The following is a 14,780-nucleotide window of genomic DNA, read 5'->3' on the forward strand; positions in this document are numbered from 1 at the left end:
ATTAAACCAACAAGCATGAGAAGAGAGAGCATAATAATGTATAAGACTTGGTGCTTGCCTGCAGCCTAGGTGTTAAGATGAGACACAATCGTGGAGAAAGAATGAGGTGGATAAAGCAGCATGGAAGATGTTCCATCTGCAGGGTTGGTACTAGACAATACTTGAGAAAACCTCTGTGTTAGTGATCTATTGCTGACCATCAAATTAAGCTGAAATGGAATCGTTTAAAACTGCAATAAATATTTAGTATTCCATTTTATTTCTGTGGGTCGGAATTTGGGTCAGGCCTCAGTTCAGTTGATCAATCATGTCCGACCTTTGCGACCCCATGGACTGCAGCGCGCCAGGCCTCCCTGTCCATCACCAACTTCCAGAGCTTGCTCAAACTCATTTCCATTGAGTCAGCGATCATCTCATCCTCTGTCGTCCTCTTCTCCTCCTGCCTTCAATCTTTCCCAGCATCAGGGATTTTCTGATAAGTCAGTCTTTTGCATCAGGTGGCCAAAGTATTGGAGCTTCAGCTTCAGCATCAGTCCTTCCAATGAATATTCAGGACTAATTTCCTTGAGGATTGCCCGTTTTTATCTCCTGGCAGTCCAAGGGACTCTCAGAGTTTTCTCCAACACCACAGTTCAAAAGCACCAGTTCTTCAGTGCTTTGCTTTCTTTATAGTCCAACTCTCACATCCATACATGACTGCTGGAAAAACCATAGCTTTGATTAGACATACCTTTGTCGGCCAAGTAATGTCTCTGCTTTTTAATATGCTATCTAGGTTGGTCATAGCTTTTTCCAAGGAGCAAGCATCTTTTAATTTCATGGCTGCAATCACCATCTGCAATGATTTTGGAGCCCCCAAAAATCAAGTCTCTTACTGTTTCCATTGTTTCCCCGTCTATTTGACATTCAGTGATGGGACCAGAGGCCATGATCTTAGTTTTCTGAATGTCGAGCTTTAAGCCAACTTTTTCACTCTCCGCTTTCACTTTCATCAAGAGCTGTTTAGTTCTTCTTCGCTTTCTGCCATAAAGGTGGTGTCATCTGCGTATCTGAAGTTATTGATATTTCTCCCGGAAATCTTGATTCCAGCTTGTGCTTCATCCAGCCCTGCATTTCTCATGATGTACTCTGCATATAATTTAAATAAGCAGGGTGACAGTATACAGCCTTGATGTAGTCCTTTCCTGATTTGGAACCAGTCTGTTGTTCTATGTTTGGTTCTAACCATTGCTTCTTGACCTGCATACAGATTTCTCAGGAGGCAGGTAAGGTGGTCTGGTACTGCCATCTCTTGAAGAATTTTCCACCATTTACTTTAATCCACACAGTCAAAGGCTTTGGCCTAGTCAATAAAGCAGAAGTAGTTGTTTTTCTGGAACTCTGTTGCTTTTTCTCTGATCCAATGGATGTTGGGAATTTGATATCTGGTTACTTTGCCTTTCTAAATCCAACTTGAACATCTGGAAGTTGCTGGGACAGGCTTAGCTGAGTTGTTTCGTTTCTAGGTTTCATATGTTAGCTGGTTCCACAGTCATCTGAAGGCTTGACTGGGTCTGGATAATCCACTTCCAAAGTGTCTTACTCATATGTCTGGCATGTTGGTGGTGGATGGCGGGAGCCCTCAGCTCCTTTCCTTGGGGGCCTCTCCACAGGCTGCTTGAATATCTTCATACTGTGGTGACTGGCTTCTTCCAGAGGTGGAACAAGGTAAATGCTTTAATATCTCTTATCACTTAGCCTCAGAAGTAACACATCATCATTTCTGCAATATCCTATAGTTACACAGGTCAACCCTAGTCCATATCAAAGACTAGCCGGAGGCAAAAATCATTGGGGGACATCTTTTAGGCTAGATGTCACCCCTTCCACATTTTGGTGAGGGAGAATCAGATTAAAAATAAATATCAGGCACATTCCTTCCAGAGACTGGAGAGGAGAAGTTATGAAAAAAGTAAGTCTGGGTGTATTTGTGGCAGAAATATGATACTTTGAGGACTGATGGCATGCATGTCTGACTCAGTCTTTCCAGCTGCACAGACTTCCTCTCTCTTCCTTCCCTTTCACTTCCCTGAGTCACTTCTTAGCCACTGCCAAAAAAAGATGATTTTGAAAAATAAAAATATCTACAATTGCATGAAAGAGAACTCTGATTTCCCTCCAAGTAAACCTCATCTATGGAAAATTAACTGCTCGGTCTATGTACTCTATTTCTCCTAGGAGCAGTGGAACTAGTTGGGAAGAATTAAGTATTTCTTAGGTTTTGTGAGTGAAAAAACATGATAGCCTCTCTTAGCCTCAACCGTCTCACCTGTAAAATGGCAACAGTGATGCCTATATCCCAGGGAGACTTAAGCGATATAATAGAGATGAACAACACGTCTAGTACAGAGCTTGAAACAGTGGTGCCTAATAAATGCTTGGTATCGTCTCCATAGAGAGTCTCATATTATAGAATCTCTCCATCCTTAGAGGACTAAAATACCTTGTTGTTGCTGTTCAGTCACTAAGTCATATCTGACTCTTTGCAACCCCAGGGACTGCAGCACACCAGGCTTCCCTGTCCTACACTCTCATTTAGAATTTGCTCAAACTCACATCCATTGAGTTGGTGATGCCATCGAACCATCTCATCCTCTGTTGCCCTCTTCTCCTTCGATCTTTCCCAGCTCCCTCAATCTTTGCCAGAGTCAGGGTCTTTTCCAGTGAGTCGTATGAATGATTAAAACAAAAACTCAGAACCTCATAAAACCTCATAAGAGGTGAATTTAATTATATAAAATTTAAAACAAACAAAGGCAGGGGCTTCCCTGGTGGTCCAGTGGCCAAGACTCCATGTTCCCAATGCAGGGGGCCCAGGTTCAATACTTCGTCAGGGAACTGGATCCTCCATACCGCAACTAAAGTTGCCACCTGCTGCAATGAAGATCGAAGATCTAGTATGCCACAACTAAGACCAGGTGCAGCCAAATAAATAAATATTTTAAAATAAAATAAAATAATTCATATTGGGGTGCCTAGTAAATCACTGCGTTTATCTATAAGAAGTACCTTATTTTTTTTCCTATGGAAGTTTCTACAATGGTGTAAATGTTTTATATGTATGCTGATCAGTATGGTGACCCCTAGCCTCCTATAGCTACTAAGCACTTGAAATGCAGGTAATGAGACTGAGGATGGCATTTTATTTAATTGTACTTTTAAAAATTTAAATAGTCTCCTATGATTAGTGGCTACCATATTAAACAGCACAAGGTAGAATGCCAAGTGCACATGATGACTCCCTCTCCATCAGGCGAAAAAATAGAAAAATTTGGAGGGTTTTGATCAACAAATGTGTTTGCTTCTATATGCCATATTTATGTATTTATTTTGGGTGGTACTAATTTGAACAGTTGGTCTGTTGCTATTGAGAAATCCTTCTCAATGCCAATATGTAGATTTACCACCTATTTGGTTGTGAACTCGGGTGATTCAGAAGCCAAGCAGCATCTGCGTGGATTTAGATGTGAAGAGCTTTCTGGATGGCAGATAGAGCTGGATTCTTACTTGCATCTGTACTTTGTCCTAGTTTCCTTGGACTCAATCGAATCATTTAAGGTTTTACTATATTTTCACAGGTTTTTTCCAAGTTGTATTAAAAAATATTGTTTATACTTCAGGGCTATATATTGGGTGTCTGATGTTATCTCCTAATATCCACTAATAACAATGTTAGAAATCATATGTAAGTTAATGGAAATTATTTGCCTTATCATGCTCTTGAATAGGTTCTTTTGATTGCCACAGGATGAAATTGAATAACTGGTCCAAGACTGTGAAGTCAGGACGACTTACGCTTTAACTTCATCTGCTATCAGCTCTCCATCCTGATACATCCTGATACAAGTTCCGCCTTTATTCCCTGGATATGCCACACCATGCATGTTCTTCCTAAATCTCTGGTTTTTGTGATGCTGTGTTTTCTTGTTTCTGCTGACCCCTTCTTCTCTCCTTGATAAAGATACCCATTCCAAATCTCAGCCCTTCTTGAGAGCACACCCACTCTTCTGAATTGAAAGAGAGCCCAGTGAAGTGTATAAAAGCATAGGCTCTGGAGTTAGACTGCTTGTGTTAAAATCCCAACATCACCACTTACTGTAATTTGGGTTTGGTTCTTCACCTGCTTGTGCCTCAGCTTCCTCATTTGCAAAATGGGAATGGTCAGGATTCTACCTCATAGTCTTGTTGGAAAGATGAATGAGACAAGTACTCAAAAGATGTTCAGATCAGATCAGTTGCTCAGTCGTGTCCAACTCTTTGCGACCCCATGAATCGCAGCACGCCAGGCCTCCCTGTCCATCACCAACTCCCGGAGTTCACTCAGACTCATGCCCATCGAGTCAGTGATGCCATCCAGCCATCTCATCCTCTGTCGTCCCCTTCTCCTCTTGCCCCCAATCCCTCCCAGCATCAGAGTCTTTTCCAATGAGTCAACTCTTCGCATGAGGTGGCCAAAGTACTGGAATTTCAGCTTTAGCATCATTCCTTCCAAAGAAATCCCAGGGCTGATCTCCTTCAGAATGGACTGGTTGGATCTCCTTGCAGTCCAAGGGACTCTCAAGAGTCTTCTCCAACACCACAGTTCAAAAGCATTAATTCTTCGGCGCTCAGCCTTCTTCACAGTCCAACTCTTACATCCATACATGACCACAGGAAAAACCATAGCCTTGACTAGATGAACCTTAGCTGTGATTTTATTCTGTGCTCCCTTGTATTTCTTTTTATACTTTTTTCAGATTTATATAAAGGTTATGCTGTGTGTGCTAAGTCGCTTTATTTATGTCTGACTCTGTGACCATATGGACTGTAGCCTTCCAGGTTCCTCTGTCCATGAAATTCTTCAGGCAAATACTGGAGTGGGTTGCCATGCCCTTCTCCAGGGGATCTTCCTGACCCAGGGATAGAACCTGCATCTCCTGTGGCTCCTACATATGTTATGGCCCCTGTACCTTCTTGACTTCCCTGGTAGCTCAGACAGTAAAGTGTCTGCCTACAATGTGGGAGACCCGGGTTCAATCCCTGGGTTGGGAAGATACCCTGGAGAAGGAAATAGCAACCCACTGCAGTACTCTTGTCTGGAAAATCCCATGGATGGAGGAGCCTGGTAGACTACAGTCCACAGAGTCGCAAAGAGTCAGACATGACTGAGCAACTTCACTTCACTTCACTTCACCTTCTTGACATTGTTGGATCCACATGTTTCCATCCTCCACTTCCATTATGAGCAATTAGAAGTAAAACAGTACATTTTTCAATATTGTATCTTCAGCACCTCTTCCAGGGACCATCAAAGAAGAGGTACTCAGTATATATTATTAAACAAATGGATGAAAATATGAGTGAATCCATTCATTCCACAGGTGTACACCTGTCAAGAGAAAGTGAAAGTCACTCAGTTGTGTCCAACTCTTTGCAACCCCATGGACTGTACAATCCATGGAACTCTCCAGGCCAAAATACTGGAGTTGGTAGCCTTTCCCTTCTCCAGGGCATCTTCCTAACCCAGGGATCGAACCCAGGTCTCCTGCATTGTAGTCGGATTCTTTACCAGCTGAGCCACAAAGGAAGCCCCGTACACCTGTCAAGTACTTAGCAAACCTGAGACTGATGAAGGGAAGCCCTTTTTTTTTTTTTTTTTTTTGCTGCACTGAGTCTTCATTGCAGTGGCTTTTTTTGTGGAACACACCCTCTAGGTGCACAGACTCAGTTGTTGCAACTCACTCACTCTAGAGCAGTGCTCAGTAGCTGTGGTACAAGGGCTTAGTTGCCCCTGGGCATGTGGGATCTTCCTGGACCAGGGATTGAACCTGTGTCCCCTGCATTGGCAGGTGAATTCTTAACCACTGGATTGCCAGGGAAGTGTGGGCATACCTTTAGTATCTATTTTCTTTGACCCACTCTCTTCTAAGATATTTAAGGTACAGTGGTTTATTCATGCAAATTGCATGAATTTAGTGGCTTAAACAGCATGCAGTTGTTATCCCTCAGTTTCTGTAGGTCAGAAGCCCAACATAGGTACATTGGGCTAAAATCAAGGTGTCAGCTGGACCACATTCCTTTCTGGAGGCTCTAGGGAAAAATCTACTTTCAAGCTCATTTGATGTGTTGACAGAATTAATTTCTTGTGGTTGTAGGACTGATATCCTTCTTGGCTGTTACTGGGGACCACCCTTAGCTCCTACAGGCTTCTCCCTTGGCCCTTACATCTCAGAACCATTAATAGCACATCTAATCTTTCTCATACTTGGAATCTCTCTAACTTGTGTGTGTGTGTGCTTAGTCATTCAGTCGTGTTCAACTCTTTGCGACCCCTTGGATTGCAGCCCACCAGGCTCCTCTGTCCGTAGGGATTCCTATACTGGAGTGGTTTGCCATGCTCTCCTGCAAGGGATCTTCCCAACCCGGGGATCGAACCCAGATCTCCCACATTGCAGGCAGATTGTTTACTGTCTGAGCCACCAGGGAAGCCCACTATGTGCTGTATTGCTTCTGCTTCCACTTCTGCTACTTCTCTTTGATTGAATTTTCCACTTTCCACTCAGCTTTTAAAGCTCCATGTGACTACACTGGATAAAGTCAGATAATCCAGGGTAATCTCCTAGTGTCAAAACCAACTGACTAGTAACCTTAATTACATTTGAAAAATCCGTTCACAGCAGCGCCTAGATTAAAGTTTGATTGAATCACCAGAGGCAAGAATCTTGCTGGAACATCTTTAGAATTCTGCCTGTCACAGTGCTCAATTAATGACTGAGCTGAAACTGTTAGAAACATTTACCATATTTTTATCTGGCTTTCACCTCAATGAGATCAGGGATTGTATCTGTTTTATTCACCAGTTTATGACCAGCACAGTGCCTATCTGATATTTGTTAAACACTGAACTGCCTCTGCCTGTGTATTTCGTCTTCTTTAAAAAAAAAAAAAAAACTAATTTGGTTGTAGGCTACCAAAATGATCAGATGAACTTTAAAAAAAAATTATATTTGTTTTGGTTTTAACTTTGTGCTTTGGTCCTTAGGAACTCAGGGTTTACCACCTGAACGTTTATCTTCTTTTGTGTTTTGGTGTCATTTGACTTTTCCTCATAAAAGAAAGTATGCTGGGCCTATTTGGAACATAGGGATCATGATTATAAGAAGGTAGTAAGGGACTAGACTATCAGTAATGCTGATTATGATGATGACAATAATGATGTTTTGGTCAAGGTAGCCCAGGCTGTTCAACCAAGGTGAACACTAGCTGACACTTGGCAGTGTTTAGAGGCTTTTTCAGTTGTCGCAGTTAAGGGAGACGGTACTACTGGCACCAAGTAGGTGGAGGCCAAGGATACTGCCAGATATCCTATAAGACACAGGACAGCCCCCACAACAAATAATTGATAGAGTATAAAATATTAGTAGTGTCCAAGCTGAGAACTGATTAGGTAAGCTAATTGCCTTAGTGAACAACATCAAATATCAATAACTTAACAGAAAAACTTAATTTCTTACTCCTTCAGAATCTATTACAAACATTTCTGGAGGGTGGCTCTCCTCTGAGGTTTGAGTAGGATCCAGATTCTTTCCATCTTGTAGCTCTTACTTCTTCAACCAGTAGCCGTTAGGGTTGTTGAGAAAGAGTAAAGGAGAGAAACTGAAAGATTTCTGTGGCTTCATCCATGAAGAGGTATGCACCATTTCTTCCATATTCCATTAGTTAGAACTCACTCACTTGAACCCACTCAACTATATCAGAGCTGGTAAATGTGTTCTAGCTGTGTGCCTGATTGGCTGCTAGTGCTTTCTACCAGAAAAGGATAATAATAACAGCAATAGTAGCAACATTAAGTCCAATAATATCAAACATTTTAAAAGTTTTTCCATGTCAGGCATGTATAATATAATTTATCACATGGTGTAACTCAGGCTTGAGTATGTTGAATACCTTGTGTGATTCATGCAAAATGTATGGGGAACCCAGAGGTGAACCCAAGCCTATTTCATTCCAAAGTACATGTGCTTAACCATTACTTGATACTCTAGTTAGAGCAGGAATTGAATGCTACTCTTACTTGAGTTTAATCTTTCTGAAATTGGAACTATACCCATAAGTACGATAAATACAGAATGTTCAAGGCTTATACGTAAAACTGAAACTGCTTAAAAAGTGTTTCCTAAAGAGCTGTTGAAATCCTTTTCAGGGAATATCAATATACAGATTGCTTTCCAAGTTTTTGTCTGGATCACAAAAGAATAGACAGGAAGAGATGAATATCATGGGTGAAGGCTATCGTAGTGCTTTTAAATCATCCTGTTGCACTCAGGCATTGCAGCCCATGATTATATATATTTCACATAAGTCTTCGGTAGTCCAGGGGGACTGCTGGCCGAGGTAATGAGCACTACTAGGAATCTTGACAGCAAACTCTAAATGGTTTCAATGCCGTCGAGTTTCAAGAAAGTGAGCCTTCCTTGAAGTGAATGGCTATTTCTGTCTTATTTAGGTAATTTATTCTTGTCCAGCTCACATTAATGGCAGGCCTTGTGTCATATGTAATAGTTATAATAAGGCACTCACCAAAGCTTCCTCTTAGGGGTAGAAGATGCTTTGGGTTTTACTCTCATGGAGTAAGAAGGAAGAGAGAATAGAAGCCCTTGCTTCACAAAGGCCACACTGGTAGACAGAGTGATGTGAGTGGTAAGAGATGTGAACAGAGTTCAGAATTTTCCTTTAGAGTAAAATGCAGCAGTTTCCTGGAATGTCCTAATTGACTTGTCTGAAAAGTTTTATTGTCATGGATCTACATGGAAGAGAGAACAGAGGCCCTCGCTTCAGAAAGGCCACCCTGGTCGACAAAGCAACCTGAGTGTGTAAGAGATGTGATCAGAGTTCAGAATCTTCCCTTGGAATAAAACTGCAGCTGTTTCCTGGAATGTTCTAATAGACTTTTCAGGGTCTGAAAGCTGGTCATAGATGCGGTGGTTCTGAATGCTGCTGCCTTCATTATCAACTTCTTCTTTGAATGTAATAGCCCAAAATTCTCAGTGAATTCTCTATTTTGTGCCATTACAGTTGAACTTATAATCTTATTGTTTAACAGTTTTTGTTATTAAAAAAAAAAACCACCCTGTTCTTTCTTATCTCCTCCTCTGTGGAACCCTGCCTTTCTATTTTCTTAGCAGAGAGATATCTGACTAATTAGCTTGCAGTTTAAACTCAGTTGTGTAGAACCACAGAGCATGTTAGGAAGGACACTGATTTTTCCTTGTTGTCTAACTGAAAGAGTAAAAGGTATGGCCCAATCATTAAAACCATCCTCAATACATTTTTTTTCTGTTATTATTAGTGTATCGAAAGTCTATTTTTCATATGTGACTTTCAGTTGCTCAAAGCCCTCTGCCTGCCCCAAGATGATATCAGTACAATAGTAAATTACAACTGTCTAGGGCTTCCCTGATGGCTCAGAGGGTAAAGAATCTGCCTGTAGTACAGGAGTTGCAGAAGACGCCATTTCGATCCCTGCGTCAGGAATATCCCCTGAAGTAGGAAATTGCAACCCATTCCAGTGTCAACTGCAAATTGGCGCTTACCAAGAGCACTGGCAACAACTAAAAACAAAGACATTTTGCCATCTGCATCTATGGAGATTGAACCCTATGCTGCTACAGCTGTTGACCATCAACAACCCCTGAGGGATTTCAGGGTGGAATGAGGCACTCTGTGCTCCAGGGAATCTGGTGGGACAGGTCTTTAGATAGTTGGATGTTTTTAGGAACAGAGTTTATGATCTTAATCCTTGCATCTCCTCATATCTAGAGAAGCACTAAATCCCTTCATGGTGACATCAGAGCTTCATGACTAACAGAAAACCTTTTGTAAATGAGTACTTCATGGTATTGAACTCCCCCTTCACCAAAACCTTATATATTGACCTTTCCATACTCTGCTTTGGAGCAGTCTCTCAGAGCTATCTGAGATGCTGCCTCCCAGGCTGCAGTCCTCATTTTGCCCCAAATAAAACTTAATTCACAACTCTCAAGTTGTACATCTTTTTTAGTCGACACCAGTATTCTTGCTGGTAAATCCCATGGACAGAGTAGCCTGGTGGGCTACAGTCCATGGGATCACAAAGAGTCGGACATGACTGAAGTGACTTAGCATGCAAGCACGCATATGCCAGAAACTGAGAAAAGGACAGTTAGAACTGGACATGGAACAACAGATTGGTTCCAAATAGGAAAAGGAGTCCATCAAGGCTGTATATTGTCACCCTGCTTATTTAACTTATATACAGAGTACATCATGAGAAATGCTGGGCTGGGTGAAGCACAAGCTGGAATCAAGATTGCTGGGAGAAATATCAATAACCTCAGATATGCAGATGACACCACCCTTACGGCAGAAAGTGAAGAAGAACTAAAGAGCCTCTTGATGAAAGTGAAAGAGGAGAGTGAAAAAGCTGGCTTAAAATTCAACATTCAGAAAATTAGATTATGGCATCTGGTCCCATCACTTCATGGCAAATGGATGGAGAAACAGTGGAAACAGTGGCTGACTTTATTTTGGGGGCTCCAAAATCACTGTAGATGGTGACTGCAGCCACGAAATTAAAAGACACTTATTCCTTGCAAGAAAAGTTATGACCAACCTAGATAGCATATTCAAAAGCAGAGGCATTACTTTGCCAACAAAGGTCCATCTCAGTTCAGTTCAGTTCAGTCGCTCAGTCGTGTCCAACTCTTTGTGACCCCATGAATCGCAGCACGCCAGGTCTCCCTGTCCATCACCAACTCCCGGAGTTCACTCAGACTCACATCCATCGAGTCAGTGATGCCATCCAGCCATCTCATCCTCTGTCATCCCCTTCTCCTCCTGCCCCAATCCCTCCCAGCATCAGAGTCTTTTCCAATGAGTCAACTTTTCGCATGAGGTGGCCAAAGTACTGGAGTTTCAGCTTCAGCATCTTTCCCTCCAAAGAAATCCCAGGGCTGATCTCCTTCAGAATGGACTGGGTGGATCTCCTTGCAGTCCAAGAGACTCTCAAGAGTCTTCTCCAACACCACAGTTCAAAACCATCAATTCTTCGACGCTCAGCCTTCTTCACAGTCCAACTCTCACATCCATTCATGACCACAGAAAAAACCATAGCCTTAAGGCAATAGTTTTTCCAGTAGTCATGTATGGATGTGAGAGTTGCATCATAAAGAAAGCTGAGGACTGAAGAATTGATGCTTTTGAACTGTGGTGTTGGAGAAGATTTTTGAGAGTCCCTTGGACTGCAAGGAGATCCAACCAGTCCATCCTAAAGGAGATCAGTCCTGAATGTTCATTGGAAGGACTAATGTTGAAGCTGAAACTCCAATACATTGGCCACCTGATGCGAAGAGCTGACTCATTTGAAAAGACCCTGATGCTGGGAAAGATTGAAAGCAGGAGGAGAAGGGGATGACAGAGGATGGGATGGTTAGATGGTATCACCGACTCAAAGGACTTGAGTTTAGGTAAACTTTGGGAGTTGGTGATGGACAGGGAGGCCTGGCATGCTGCAGTCCATGGGGTCACAAAGAGTCGGATATGACTGAGCAACTTAACTGAACTAAACTAAACTGAGAAAAGGACGTGGTCCTTGCCTTCATGGATCTTACAGTTTAGAAGAGAAGGAAGTTATTAACAAATTACTCACAAGTGATGAGTATTATTAAGGGAGAATATGGGAAGCATACCATACTGGTTTCAGAGTAGAGCATAGGGATAACCTCTTCATTAAAATGGTATATAACCTCCGAAGCCGTGTTTGAGGAGACCTCAGATGAATGAAGAGGATGTTCAGTATGCTGTGCTGTTCTGGGGCATGAGAAAGTGTGGTGGGATCTCTGCACTGAAGGATGATGGCAGTGGGGAGCACAGATCACAGAGAAGGCAGCATAGAGGGAGGTAAAGCTAGGGAGGCAGGCAGGGGCAGACCTTGGAAGGCCTTGCAGATCTTGTAAGGTTTTGGGTTTTTATCAGAAATGCAGTGATGGGTTGTTGGAAATCTTTAGGTAGAGGAGGAACATGCAAATATTTGGATGTTTGGATGTAGCAGGGAGAAGGGGTTAAACTGATGAACACTGGAAGCTGAGAGCTGAGTTGTGGTCTTGCATTAGGGTTAGTTATTCCGCTATTTCAGGAATCAGTGAGTCAGCTCTTGTTTCCCTTTATCTGTGCCTTATGTCATTTTAAAGACATTAGCTCTATCACCATGCATCCCATCTCTGTCAGCTCTGAGGCAAACTTGTCTGTTTTGAAGGCATCACCATTTCAGGTGATGACCTCCGAACCTTTTCCAGTGTGGTTGTTGGGGTCCACTATAGGCTACCCCAAAATGTGCCTCTATGGCACATTAATTATTTTGAATTAAAGTTACTTAAGAAAGTTACTTACTTTCTTAAGTTACTAACATAAGAAAGTTACTTAAGCAGGAAATAAATATTTCATGTAAAAGGTGCACTTTCTGCATCTGGAGGTAGAAGGATACCCTTATGATAGGGAATTTGGGGCTGAGAAGCCTATGTAAACAATCTTTGTTACTTCTTTAATTTACTACCCCAAGCTCAAACTCTGTTTAGATTCTTCAGTGATTGAACATGCAAAATCTGAGTTTCTTTGCCCTGTCAGTTCCTCACAAATTTGCTGTTTCTTTTACTAAAAAGTATAAAGATCGCCTGCTTTGGCCACTTCTTTGGTCTCATTTCTATGGGACCTCCATATACACGAATCAAAATTTGTTTTTCTCCTATTAATCTGTTTTGTGCGAATTTTATTATTAGTCCAGTCACAACAGCTGGAGAAATATAAAGTGGAGATATTTCCCCTGTGTTTCCCTGCCCACCTCCATGTGTGTGCTAAATCGCCTCAGTCGTGCCCAACTCTTTGCAACCCATGGACTGTAGCCCACCAGGCTCCTCTGCCCATGGGATTCTCCTGGCAAGAATATTGGAGTGGGTTGCCATTTCCTACTCCAGGGGATCTTCCCGACCCAGGGATCGAACCCGTGTCTCTTGTGTCTCCTGAGTCGACAGGTGGGTTCTTTACCACTAGTGCCACTTGGCAAGCCCTCTGAGCTAACAGGGAAGCCCACCCACCTCCATACCGTCTGCCAAAATAAATGTTGAGAACAATGTCCTGTTTATTTTCATCAAATAACTCTGACACACCATCATGATTACAACTTAATTTCACTCATCTAAGCAGAGGTGATGCATTTTCCTCCTAAATAATAAGCCTCTTTAAGTTTATACCCTCACATTCCCTAGCACGGATGTTTACATGATTCTTTGCCTCTCTTGCTTGTTTTTATTTCTTTTGGTTTGATTTCACTTGCTTGCTCATTCATCTTGTCAGTCTTATAAGAAGAGTTCCTTAGGGCTGGAGAGAGGAGAACATATATCCCTTTAGGCTGTGGAAGATACACTACTGAGTACCAGGACTTTAAAGGATGCCACAGGGATAAAACAATAAATGTAGTTACTTTTGCTCCATAAGAAATGGAAATTGATGTTAGAGTGGTGTGTGGGTTATGAATACTTTCAGTTACAAGTAAGAAAATACTCAAGTGATAGTAAGGTAATCTATGATATTTATGTGTTTAAAAGAATACAGGAGGTAGAGGGTCATAGGGTTGATTTGGTAGCCCAGTGATGTCACTAAAGAGCCAGTCTCTTTCATCCTCAGAATCTTTCATCTTTTAGCTTTTGGCCTCATGGTCAAAAGATGGCTGTCATAGCTCCAAACATAAAATTTTTACATGACCATTTCCAAAAAAATAAAGAAGAGGCAAGTAAAAAGAGTCTCTCTCCTCATGTAACTCTGGCTTTTTATCCAGAGTGAAGATCTTTCAGGGGAACTCCAGTTTATTTCCTCTCATTGGTTAGTTAGGTCACATATCTACTATAAACATCAATCAATAGCAAAAGAAAATGGCATCATTATGATTGGCTTAGATCGATCATTATCCATCGCCTAAAGGTGGGAACATTGTTGTCCATCAGAATTTGAGTTCTATTATCAAAGAAAGAGAACACTTTTATCACATTTTCATTAAGAGATTATAGTCATAAACTTACAAAAATAAGGTCTAAGAGGAAGATTATAGCAGGAACTTCCCAGGGACAAGGAAATGGAAACAAATGAGATGAGTGCCTCCCTCGTTCCCGGGCACAAAAGCAATCATGAGCAACTGCCTTAACCTCCCTAGGCATAGGTAAACAGAGAGATGTCTTTGCTGTGTTACTGAGGGCATTGAAGAGAAGATGTTTAATACATTTTGGGGAAATCAGATACTTGTTTGTAAATTGAACAGATAAATACATGGCCAGTGAACACTAAAGGAAAAATAAGCCTATACTGATGGTATTTATAGTGAGAAAAGAAAAAAAATGTTTTTCAGAAAGCTCAGGTTTACTAACTTGTGGATGAATAGATAAAAGATGAAATAAAGCACATTATCAAAATAGTCATTAAATAAACTGGTGTTTTATCTTAAAGACTGGAAGTGTGCTAAAATACCTCACATGTCCTCAAGTACAAACGTGAAGTTTGCTTCCTTCCCAATTTATCATCCCTTAGAAGAGACAACGTTGATTTCTATGTGGGTCTTTCAAGTGATTCTTTGGGAAGTCAGGATGGATTGAAGTGGTCTCACTCAATGTTTCTTTTGGGTGCTTATGAAGGTCATCTGCTTGGGTCAGTAGGAAAGGAGCAAAGAAGTGGAATACAGA

The sequence above is a fragment of the Bubalus kerabau genome, chromosome 20 (assembly GCF_029407905.1).
Source record: "Bubalus kerabau isolate K-KA32 ecotype Philippines breed swamp buffalo chromosome 20, PCC_UOA_SB_1v2, whole genome shotgun sequence".
Lineage (NCBI taxonomy): Eukaryota > Metazoa > Chordata > Mammalia > Artiodactyla > Bovidae > Bubalus > Bubalus kerabau.